The following is a 13,725-nucleotide window of genomic DNA, read 5'->3' as shown; positions in this document are numbered from 1 at the left end:
GGAAGGAGGCCAGGCATTGCACTCATAAGCATTTAAAGGAAATAGCAACAAGGCATTGTGGGGTTGATGATGTATGTAAAAGCAGGCCAGCAACACTGGCATTATAAGGCTCTGTATTACACTTAGGGTGTTTGTGTTATTCTGTGGCTCTAAGAAAGAACTTGCTGAGTATGCTCACACTATGGGTTCAATCCCCAGCATGGGATGGGGGAGGTGAGAGCTATGGCCAACAATACCAATATCATCCCAAATTGAACAGCCACTGATGTGGGCAGATCTCTGGGGAGGCTCAATGGGAGTCTGCCAGCCAGCAGCAATTTTCAGGTATGACTTCTGTGGTAAATACTGCCAACATCCAAGTGAGTACCTCCTTCCCAACAGTGGCATCCTAGTACTGCTCATTAAATGGCCATGTACTAATTATATTAAAGTACAGCCTTACAGCAAATTCCACCTAAAATACCACTACAACCTATAAAATAAATTATGTTTTATTTAATATCTATTAGCTCTGATTGTATACTTTTTACTTTTTTCTCTATTCATGCTGAATTCCTTCATTTGTCACCAATGAATATTTTTCTCTTTCATCTCTAAAAAAAAACACCCTTTTGTCTTCCTTCATAACATTCCAAAGTATGAACCAATTTATTATTCTGGTATCTGATTTTGTATTGCAAACTTCAGAATCCTCATCAACCTGAAAACTCCTCTGGGGAAGATTGGTTAGGGTGAAGCTAAGAAGAAGAAGAAGAAGAAATATTTGTTTGCATTTGAAAGAAAGAGGGGCTGGTCAGACTTATATTTTTAAAACCATGGTAGCTTGAGCTTTGATTAACAATGATAACACTTTTGTTCTTGGTTCTCTCTCTCTGGAGAAGAAAAAACCTGATTTGAATATGTTTGTGTTTCCTATTATATGTATTTACCCTGAAGTCCTCAAGAATGTGCAGCCTATTAAGCCACTCTACATAGGAGCATCAAGGAAAAGGCATATCCTCAAAAACTAACCAGCATTATGAACAAAGTTCTGTAAGTGAAATCCACAATTACCAAAGAAAGGCAATGTTCTATAGAGAATTGGTATCAAGACACAGTATGTAGATATGCAAACACACAGACACACACACACACATACACATTTGTGTTACAGGAGAGAGGAAACATGGTTTATTTGAAATGCTGGGTTAGCATCCTGTAATGGAAAGAGGAACTATAGAAAATGGTTAATATTTTGTTTCTTCATAATTATATCTGATCTGGTCAAGAGTGGCTTCATTATGCAGAAATAATATTTCCATTTATCAGGAATGCACATGCACATCTTGGTGACACTGTATTCATTCAAATGTTTTATGACACTGACAGCCATGTTAAATTCTTAACCTTAGTTTACATTATCACAGTGTTACTGAAAAGGGACTGTCTTTGGTTCTATTTCATTCCCAAAGTAGTTCTCCATGCCTCTCAATCTTCTCACTCTAAAAAATTAACTGAATTCACTTTATTCAAAGGGATAAATAAACAATGTAGTCACTATCTGACACTAGATTCCAATTGGAAGAAGGAATCAGGTGAACTGAGTCAAGGGGAAATTTGCCCTATTTCACTATTTTTCCTGAAATCCAATTTACCTTTGGCACAACTTTATCTGCTGTCTTTACCTTACATTAAATTTGTATTTTGGTTATATAGTTCAAATAAAATTGGGGCCTGGGGATCTCAAAGTTTCCAAGATGGCAGATAGGCTTTGTTGCTCACTACACACCATGTATTCACAGAGCTCTATTTCTTGTCAATAGAATAAAAACACCGTTAAGTAGGTCTTTGGTCTCATTTCAGCCACAATTTTATTCCTCTTCCATGAAATTCAATCTTTGCATGTCACTTCTCTCCCAACACCTTTAGTGAGATAGGCTTTCATTGTGATATATTTTAACATTGTCTCATCTATGATTTCTTAGCTTCCATGGTGATTAATATGTGGTTACTCCCAATAATTGTTTGCTTGTTAACATTCACTGAGTGTCAGCCCTCTCAGATGGGTTGAGGATATAAGAATGAAGGACAGCTCAATGAATAATATAACAGCAAACTCTGTGGTGCACCTTTAAAACCAGATAACACCACTCTTATAGTGTTCCTTGATATTTGAGAAATTGTCTTTGTCCAATCCTTCCCTCTATTTGTGATTAGTTTACATAATATTTTCTTGATTTTCAAGGATACCCCATTCTGTATATCTGTTGGTTCCTTTACATTTAAATATTAGAGGAGAAACTTGGTGTATTTATCACTTGTCATCTTGTTATAAAGTCTTATATAAAGGTGCATTGATTTAGGGCTCATTTTCCTGCTTTTCTATAAATCTAAAAGGCAGATCTGCATTTCAGAGGATACCTAAGTTTTTAGGAATTAAAAACAAAAATTATCTTTTAGGCTTGTGCTGAGTTTAATTAAAATTCTACCTCCAGATTATAGATGTTAGACTACCTGTTCGTGTTACTTTCAGTTCTAGTATCCACTGGTATTGCTGAGTTGGAAATTTCAAAGATCCTGGCTTTGTATTCAGCAGCATTATAGTGTTGTTATCCCTGCTGCTCTCCACTCAAGGAAGAAGTATGAAATTGACTCAACATAATCTAAACCTTTCATGAAACTAGAAGACACTAACTTCATTGAAATCTAACTTGTACCAGGATCTGAGCTGCATACCAAGGAGTGTTTGAAAGATGGAAATATGACTTCTTGACATGATGTTTTTTTGTAGAGCTACTCCTTTTAAAATATTTGGTTAACTAGGAACTTTATTTATGGAAAAAATGTGTTGATACTATTCCTCTTGTGTTATCTTCGTTAATCTCCTCTTCCCCACTCCCATTCCAGTGTGGTTACTGGTATTCACCATAGGATTATGAATGCAGCAGGCATTCTCTGTTGGGGTATAATGCCTCAAAATACTCCTCCCAACCCCATGGATCTTACAATCTTTCCACTTCTTTCATAACATTCCCCAAGCCTTGGCAGGTGAGTTGTAAGTCTACTCTGGTGTGCAGCACTCTGCAACTCTGTGTTTTGTTTTGATTAGTTTTGAGTGTCCTCAGTGTCTATCACTATCTCCCTGGAGCAAGGTATTAGGCTAGCAGTGAGAACAGAACTCATGTTTAATTTTGAGTTCCTCTGTGATGTATCTTGGGTCCTGGCAGATGTATTAGAGGTGGCTCATCTCATGCTAGGCAGTCAGCTGTCTTGTCACATAAATGGATTTTGATAAAAACAACATTTCCAGCCAGCCATAAGTGAGAGTAATATAAATTAAAGAGGTATTTCAGCATAAATTACAGGGGTAGCATACTTAATTAAGAGACATATTTATTGGTGTAGTCACTTTTTTGGCCATAAACTAATGGGAGCTTTTCTCAGGATTTTATGACCATTATGACCATAGGATTTCCAGTACTAGGTATTAATTCTCTCCCATTGAACAGGCCTTTTACCCAATCAGAGAGTTTTTAACTACCCATATAGGCATTGTATCACTATTGCAGAGATCTATAAATCTTGCCCAGCTGGTTGATTTCATAGCTAGATGGATCCTCTACTTATTCACACTGTTGGTGACTCTTATCTCCCAGGAACTCACATAGCACTTTCCAGCAATATGAGGGATGGACATCAGGGAGCTGCTTCCTTCTAAATTCCATGGTGATTTCTTGATGTGTTGTGTTCATGTATGGCATCTTCAGCAACAGGGTCTTCAGAGCTACTTTTTGGCTAGTCAAATTTGGTAACAGGATCATTACACAATAATCAGGAGAATTCATGTTATTGCTAATTTTGTTCTAATAAGTATTAGAAAGAATATTTATTTATTTGTTTAACATTTTTATTTATTTATTTATTTGAGAGTCACAGAAAGAGAGAGAATGGGTGTGCCAGGGCCTTCAGCCACTGCAAACAAACTCCAGACGTGTGCACCCCCTTGTGCATCTGGCTAACATGGGTCCTAGGGAATGGAACCTTGAACTGGGGTCCTTAGGCTTCACAGACAAGCGCTTAACCATGAAGCCATCTCTGAGCCCGCATATTTATTTATTGCCAATCAAATCTGTGTTCAGAAATAATTTAGAAGTTTATGTCATAAATATGGTTTATTATAAAGTGAATGTGAACATCAATATATACTAAAATTTCTGATTAACATAAAATAGATTATCTTCTAGTATATATTTGCCAATGATTCAGTGAAAAGTTATGTTGAAATAATAATCAATAATATCATTAATCAATTTTCTACTGTTCTGTTCTAGATTCCTCTTCTGCCACTTGAAAACCCTGAGGAAGCTATTTACTACACCCTATATTAGCTTGCAGTGTATGGTATTTGTTGAAATTCCAATTCATGAAATTATTCACTAGCATATTTAGTACATGGATATAAATTGCTTGTCTACTATGTACTAAAGATTTGGATAGGCTCTGATTAGACCCCAGTAAATTAAGGAGATATAAACCTCTGTGCTCTAGCACAAAGAAAAAGGTATGCTCAGGATTTGAGCAGGCTCATTCTATTGATACAGCCTCTGAACCACATTGAAAGTCAATTGAAAGGAGATTTAAATGAATATAATTAACTACATGATAATTCATATATTTTGAGGCAGAATTTTACAACTGTATAAACAATCTACTATTGATTGATATATGGGTATGGGGAATATTTCCAGTTTTCCAGAATAGAACAGACTTATAGAAGAAATAACTTTTGTAAAAAGAGTGAACATATTCTTTGTCCCATCTTGCTACTATGAGAATAAGTATAACATAAATAGAAATCATAGTGTAAATTATAACCACATCATACTGTTTGGTATTTTTGACTATTCTCTTCCCCCATGATTGGAGTTGGTTGGGTTGGGGGAGTGATGGAAGATGAAGCAATCCAGGTAAAAACACACAAGACTAGTATGCCTTATAGGTAAGGAAATATTTTCCATAACTACCCAGTGCTAAAGAGGCAAAGTGTTTGTGATACCAACCTGGCCTTTAAACTCATCTTCTCTTTTATCTGGTAGATTCCAAACAGCTGTATTAACATTAAAACTATTTTCAAAGCCAAAATTATCCTTTGGTTCCTTCTGTGAGATACATTCAGAGCTTTACACACACACACACACACACACACACACACACACACACACACACACACACGAATTTGCCTTTGTGGTTTTGGAAATTGATTCCATGGCCTTATGGCCTTGTGTATGCAAATCAAGTGGACTACAACTGAGCTACATCCCTCAACTATTTGGATATAAATATATTTGGTTTTTCAAGGCAGGGTCTTATTCTAGTTCAGGCTGACCTGGAATGAAATTTACTAGGTAGTCTTAGGGTGGTCTCCTGGTGATTCTCCTACCTCTGCCTCCCAAGTGCTGTGATTAAAGGCATGGGGCACCACACCTGACCTATACTTTTTTAAGTAAGATCACACAATGTAGTCCAAGCTGGTCTCAAATTTGTGATTCTCCTATTTCATCCAGCCACATAAGTGCTGGGATTATAGGTATGAGAGACTGGTCCTAAAGTATTTTTTAAGTATATATATATCCCTCTCTCTAATATATATTTTAGAGAGAGAGGGGGGAGCAAATGGCAATGCCAGGGCCTCCAGCCACTGCCAACAAACTCCAGACACATAGATCACCTTGTGCATCTGGTTTACATGGGTACTGGGGATTTAACACTGGGTCCTTAAACATTGCAGCAAGCGACTTAACTACTACATCACCTCTCTATCTTTAAAGAATTTTTTGAGGGCTGGAGAGATGGCTTTGCAGGTAAAGCACTTGTCTGTGAAGCCTAAGGACCCAGGTTCGATTTCCCAGTAGCCACATAAAGCCAGATGCACAAGGTGGTGCATGCATCTGGAGTTCGGTTGGCAGGAGGCCCTGGCGTGCCCATTCTCTCTTCCTTTCTCACTTAAATAAGTAAATAAAATAAATGTTTATTAAAAAAAAAGAATTTTTTGAATGTTTATATAGTATGCTAGTCACTGAGTACACTCTTAATAAATTTGTATTGGATAAATAAATGAACAATTCTGCAATTATTCTAGGATGAGAATGCTGCAAATAGAAAAGCTTGATATGGGAATGCACAGTCAACATTTGAATAGATAAAGAACTTTGTTTTGCTAAGCAGCCTTCATTATACCCAGTGGAGAGCAGTTTTTGACACAGTATGACCAAAGTGGTAAAGGGAAATGTGTTTAATGGTAATAAGCAACTACCATCTTAAGCTGGAAAGACTAGAGAAAAGGTCCTTCATCTGGAAAGCTTACACAAATAAAAACATTCTTATTCTAAACAATGTTAGTCACCTCAACTTGTATTTTAGTTATATAATTTGGACTACTTCAAATTAAATAGTAAATTTCAATGCCAGTGACCTTGATCAAACCCAAGATCTAACTTAAAAACCATGTGTTTGAAATATTGAAAGGATTTTATACTGTTCTATGTTCCCCTAAAACCAAATCTAAACAGATTTAGAAGAAATAAATTTAAAAAAATAATTTACGGTCATATGCTTATATAAGCTTCTGTAGATATACATTTAAAATATTTGAAAGAGTCCAAGTGTAAGATAAAGGAGTCTTCAAGCTTATTTAATTTGTCACCAGAAATGTGAGGAATTAGCTGGGCATGATGGCAGCCCAGCATTCAGGAAGCAAAGTAGGAGGCTGCCCTGAGACTGTATAGTGAAGTTCCGGTCAGCATGGGCTACAGTGAGACCATCCCTTGAAAAAACAGACAAAAAAAAAAAAAAAATAGCGAGGACTTGATTCCTCAGCAGGGACATCACTAACTGGGAGATGAGATACCTTCTCAGAGGATAGCAAACCCAACCCCCACCCTCCCACCCCGGGCCATCCCAAAGAAGCATTTTCATGGGAATCCCTTATGTTTTTTTCCAAATTTTACAGAAAGGCTGGGTTCTTTTATAACATGAATTTTCCCTCCTTAGAGATGAGTTATTTTCTTATACATTTAAGAGATAAGAATCAACAAAAGAGTGTAACAGAGGGTTGGAGGGATGGCTTAGTAGTTAATGCATTTGCCTGCAAAGCCAAAGGGCCCAGGTTCAATTCCCCAGGACTGATGTTAGCCAGATGCACAAGGGGGTGCATGCATCTGGAGTTTGTTTTCAGTGGTTGGAGGCCCTGGCATGTTCTCTCCCTTCCTCCCTCCCTCTCTCTCTCTCCATCAAATAAATAAAATAAAATAAAATAAAATATTATTTTAAAAAGAGTGCAACAGAGCTATTATAGCACCTTATATGTTAAACATTAACTGGAGAAATAATTTGCCAAGTCTACAGAGTAAACTAGGAAAGTTAGGAATAATGTTTTATTCTAAATTATATGGAGGAGGAAGGAAACTTTAGAGGGACGGGGCTAGGATGAAATTTTCTTTAACTATATAAACAAAATTATGTTATTTGGGGGAAAATTGAACTGTAGATCATCATAATAAGCAAAATAAATAGAACTGAAAAATACACATATTACATTCCCTCTCATAGGTAGAATCTAGATAGAAAATGTAGACATGAAAGTAGGAGGGAAACTGTTTGGGAAAAGCAAATAGGCCAAGGGAGTGAGAGTGACAAGTGAGAGTTAAAGAAAGGTGAATATAACAGCAGTATATTATATCCGTGTTTGAAAACTTCACAATGAAACCCATTATTGGCTACAGTCAATATACACTGTTTAATAAGAGGATGTAGAAGAAGTCAAACCTTTCCCACTCCTATTATGCACACATGTATTTGGAGACTGCTTCTGAAGAAGTTACCCAAAATGTTCAGGACAGAAATCTGTGCATGTAGAGACTGTCAAGTAAGGTTTCTTACAGGAAGAGATGAAAGTTTTATGTTCAAGTTATCTGCATGAGGTTTAATGGGGTTCTCTTATGCTAACTCATGCCATACCCAATACCCAAATTCCCTGCATGTGGAAGGTACCATTTTTTAAGACCTGAATATGGATCAGATTTGTGATTTTTTTCATTATTAAAAAGCCAAGACTGGGGATGATTAAGTTTTCAAGAGTCAGCCTGTGCATCAGATAAGATATGGCTGGCTTTGACCAAGTAATTTCACTACTGTGTAGCAATCTGAAAATGAGAAAAATGTCATGTCTAAAAAAATTCATCACACAGTCTACATCAAGAAATATTTGCCAGCAACATGAGGCCGATGACATCAAGTGGAGAATGAAATCATGGTCAAGATTCTGTAACTATATTAGGCATATACTTAGCATTTGCAATTACTTATAATGATTATTATATAGTTACTGTTTTCTAATTTAACATAAATGCAATCCGGATAATAATATTGATAATGAAAAAAGACCACAAAATAAAGAAAGATAAAACACACAAAAATATTTAAACTATTAATAATAATGTAGACCAGGGAGGATAAGATCTTTCTTATTCTCTATTGAGTTTTCAAAATGATATGCTAATAAAAATCCTCTTTTAAAAATAGGACAAAACTAGTGGGCATAATGGTGAATGCCTTTAATCCCAGCACTTTGGAGGCAGAGGTAGGAGGATCACTATGAGTTCAAGGACACCTTGATGCTACATAGTTAATTCCAGGTCAGCCTGGGCCAGAGTGAGATCATACCTAGAAAATCAAAACAAAAAAAGAAAGAAAAAAAGGGACAAAACTAACATTTTATAAATAATTTGAATAAAACTCTAGACTATTAAAATGTGTGTATGTACAGACAACCCACCTCTTCCCTTTTACAAGCTTAGATCCTAGCACACCATACTGAAAAATATCAGGGTTTGGCTGGCTACTGGATACTTGTGTTTATACTAAATTTTATTAGTCTTACAGGACCTTAGGCATACCCATCTCTGCTCAAATTTATTATCCTTAATATAATTGCACCATGCTCTGAGGATGGATAAAAAAATTTAATTTCAATACATCACTCAAATTTTGTCAAATACTATCTTTAAGAAATCATTTTATTCAATTTTTATGAAAATGTAAACCTTGAAAGGTATTCATTTTTATTTATTATATAGTGAATCAACATATGCTTCACCTCACCCTTATCAATCTAGGAAATACAAGAGACAGACTACAACTTCAAGGTGTACACATAAACTTTTACATATATCTACTTTCTGCCTGGGAAAAGCTCATATGTAAGGCTTCTATAGATGTCAAAGCAAAAGTTTTGAGAATTTAAGTCATACAAAAGCAAAACCAGAAGCAAATTTTTATTTCCTTGGTCTGAACCTAGGGTTTATAGCTTTCTCTTCTCCTTCAGGCACAAGTTCTGAATATCTAATTAATTACATGGCCACAGTATTTTTTGCTGTTTATCTACTTTAGAAAAAAAGTCAAACTTTATTTTAAATCCATATAATCTAATTTTGATCTCAAAAAAATTCTTCTGTTTGAAAGGTGTCATATTAATTCCCTCACCATACACTGATGTTTATTCAAAAATCACCATTTTACCTAATGCAATAAACTTTGAGATTTAGAGTATGATGTAAGAAGTGACTAGCAGGGACTCTGCAGAGCACAAGCTGGAAAGTGTCTTTCGTTAAGATACTTGAAGATTCCTACTGGTGTTTTAAGCGTGAGCTGGATTTATCTATTTAAAAAAAAAAAAAAAAAACTCAGTTGGAAATCTAGCCAAAAACAAACACAAACAAAAATAAATCTTATAAAGATGGAAGAAGTAGCTGCCTTCCTTAAAAGCTATTATAAAAGGGGAAAAAAGACAATGAATCAAAACACATTGTCTTTGAAAATTCCACAATGCATGGTGTGTAAATTTCTATGTACTAAATGAAAAGATAAAAATTTTAAAAAAGATATTAAATACAGAAGTTTCGTTTACTTTGAGTTACATTTCTCATGGCTGTGACAAGCTATCTGCCTAGAAGTAATGTTAGGAAGTAAGGGTTTATTTTGAGTGATGACTTGAAGGGTCAGACCATCATGACAAATAATGCATGACCACTGTCTCCTCACCTCTGGATGGATCTGGAAGCAGAGAAATAGAGATGTCTATACTCTCATGGATTTCTCTTTGTCCTCTTTTATTCAGTCTAGTACCACAGACCATAGTATAGTGCCACTCACAATCTTAGCAGGTCTTCCTTCATCCTTTGTGAAAATCACTTCATAGACATATTCAAAGGTATGTTTCACTAACTACCTAGAGTTTCTTAGTCCAACCAAGATGGCAATAAAGATTATCCATAATACATCTAAAATTCAACTGGGATATAATTGAAACTATTTCATACTACATATTCCAGATATCAAAACAAAATACAGTTTGGATCAATATCTGTTCAATAAATTTTGCTAAGTGTGCATGTGCAGTAGTGAAAATATAAAATCTACACAATTTATTTACATGCATATTTTATACATGTTCATACCATGTGGTTTATTTCAAAGGAGTTAACTTGCAAACTAACCAACAATCTGTAAGTGATAGCATAGCAATGACAGATGGTACAGGGTGACAAAGGGTGTGAAAGATACACTAGTCTCAACAGCTGTCCCAGGGAAGACCACCGAGGATGCCAGAAGAATGAGCATGAGCTGCTGAGGACATTTGTTACCTTATCTTAGATGTCTGTGTGGCTATAATTCTTAGAAATTTGGAAATAAATGTTGAGAAGCTCTAAAGTAATAGATAAATGTGTGTTGTTGGAGAACAGAAAGAAGATTATAAAACTGGAGTTAGCGCATGGTGGCAACACATTAATATGGCCAGCTCATGCAGACCCTTGTCAAAACTTGGCAGGAATGTGGATTTGTTGAAGGACAATGAAAGAGTATTGATAAGACATTTAGCACAAAATGCTGAACTGTGGAGTTGTAAAAGATACTATCTCACCATGCAAATGTGAAAAATAAAAATAGAACATAAGAATCTACTCAGTTTATGCATATATTCTTCAACATGTATAAACTTCCATGGTATGTCCATTACATTTCATCTTTGTCTGTGAAGCTAATTTTATACAAACAAATGTGTCCTTTCTTCTCCTTACAAAGAGAAAACAAAAAATAAATACCAACAGTCATTGAATTCCTAACAATCAACTTTTGGACAAAGTTACATATTTCTCAAATTCAAAGTCTCTCTTAAATATCTGTAACATATATAAATTCTATAAAACTCTTTATTACACATAAATATACAACCAACAAGAAAGAAATCATTCATACTTGGTAAATTTCTCCTTTTTATAATTCATTCTGAAATCTTTGTTAATAATTCTAGCTTCCCTCTTTTACCATCAATTTTTCTTCATCTTCTTACCTCATTATATTACTTTACCTAAAGTATCATAAATCACAAATGAACATTCATTTTCATAAAAAATGAATAATCACAAAATAGATTGTATTCTATGTTGCAATGCATTATAGATTCAAAACAGTGACTAGTTGGGCTCAACTTCCAAACAAACGAATCACCATTGAGTCTTTCATTGGAAGCATTCACCTTCGGAATCTATGCAACAGTCATTAAAGAACAGCACACAAAGTCTTAGAAAATAGTGGGGAGTCACCCTTTGTCTTCTCTTGTTTCCTAACTCAGACACATGACTATTGGAAGAGTGTCATACATTTTTGGTTTACTAAAGCCAGTCATGACAACCTAGTAATGTTGTTTAGCCATCACTGAGTCATTCTATTTCTTGTTCATTTCAATGGTTATATGTGATATGATATATAGAAGAGTAATAAAATGTATAGGTTTGAGCTCTATTACCTGATTTCTTATAAGTTCATTGGTCAGAATAGTTATGAATAATTTCAGTGGGAAATTCAAGATATTCTGAATAAGACATATGAAAACCTACTCTTTTGAATAATGGCACATCCAGAAGCTGCAGTTATTACTAGAAAATTTTCAGTGCCTTGGATGGGATGCCTTCCAGTGAGTTGTTGGCCAGAGAGGTCCCTGTTACTTCAAAACATAACAGGCTATTTCCAAGGTCCTTGGTTTCCCTTGAGAAACAGACGGTAAGACCTATTGCTGAAGACTTCACATGCCTGAGCAGCAAAGTCACTGAGAAATCAACTTGGTGCTGAATAGAAAACCTTCTCCCTGTAGACCAGCCAACTGAAAGCTGGAAAAAGCTACATTGCGTGCAGCACTATGGGAGACAGAAGTCATCAATGGTGAAAACAGTGGACATTGGAAGCCTCAAGTTTGGCCAGACAGGCCAACTGACCAAATGAGTGCAATAGTGGCAGGTCTGCTCTGGGGGAAATCAACTTCTCTCTAATTGGACTGAAGGTGCATTCTATGGGAGAGAATACATGACTGGGACTGAAAACCTAATCAAATGCCTATGGCAGGGGAGGTCATGAGCCTTAGGGATATAAAGACTGTGCTTGTCTTGATAAGTGTATATATTCTGCTCGCCAAAATGTGCTTAAAGCACTACACTTAATGTTCATATTCATATATTAATGCTACTCTCACTTCTGGTTAGGGATGTTTCTCTTTTCAGATGGTGATGACCACTGGGATGACACAAAAGGCAACATAGTGCTGTGAAGAAGGGACGGAGGAGTGTCCACCACTGAAACATCTCTACCACACCCTCCAAGGCTCAGGGTCAACTGCAGAAGAGGTAGAAGGAAGAATATAAGAGACAAAGGAAATGTACCATTCCTTAAAATGCAACTGTGCATACAGAAATTGGCCTCGATATCCATGACCTCACAGTGTCTAGCAATATTGACACAAGACCCTCATAATAGGAGAAAAAGATGATGACATCAAATTAGAAGAGAGACTAATGGTGAGAAGGAGGGCATATGATAGAGAGCAGAGTTATAAAGGGCAAAGTGGGAGAGGTGAGGGAAATATAATGGTTTATTGTCTGTAAGTTTAGAAATTGTCAATAAAAAATATATGTATGTCAAAAAAATAAACAATTTCAGTGAATAAGGCTTTCTATGAAATCATATATTAAAAAGGCTGTCAGAATACAGCAACGTGAGAAAGGAAATTCTTTTCCAAAAGAAAATTGATTTAAGTCAGCACATAAATTCATTTTTATAAGATATGGCCATCCTACAGAGGTTAGTTTCCTCCAAACAAAACATATAGTATTTCAAGATGATTTTTCATATTTTATTTATTTATTTAAGAGAGAGATATATAGAGAGAGAGATAAAGAGAAAGAATAGGCACCCCAGGCCACTGTAAACAAACTCCAAACACATGTGTCACTTTGGGCATCCAGCTTATAAGGATTCTGGAGAATTGAACCTGGGTCTTTAGGCTGCACAGGCAAGCACCTTAACTGCTAAGCCATCACTCCATTTCTCAACATGAATTCTTATAGAACCAAATAAACTAACCCTAAAACTACTTCGAAGAGTAAGTATTTGATATTTTCCAAAGTAATTCTAAAAAATAAGCATGGGGCAAAATAGCTTCCATATTAGACTTAAGACTATAAAGTTTTAGAAGCACAGAAGTAGATAGATACATGTGGGCACTACAACCAGCCAAACATATGGGGGAATGAGTACTTATTCGGCTTGGTATAAAAACATATGGAAAAATGCATTGCTCACAAAAGGTAGTATGACAAAGTTCATATTTTCATGAAAAATAAAATCCAGAGCCCAACT

This window comes from Jaculus jaculus, chromosome 5 (assembly GCF_020740685.1).
Source record: "Jaculus jaculus isolate mJacJac1 chromosome 5, mJacJac1.mat.Y.cur, whole genome shotgun sequence".
Classification (NCBI taxonomy): domain Eukaryota; kingdom Metazoa; phylum Chordata; class Mammalia; order Rodentia; family Dipodidae; genus Jaculus; species Jaculus jaculus.
Note: the sequence above shows the minus strand (reverse complement) of the source record.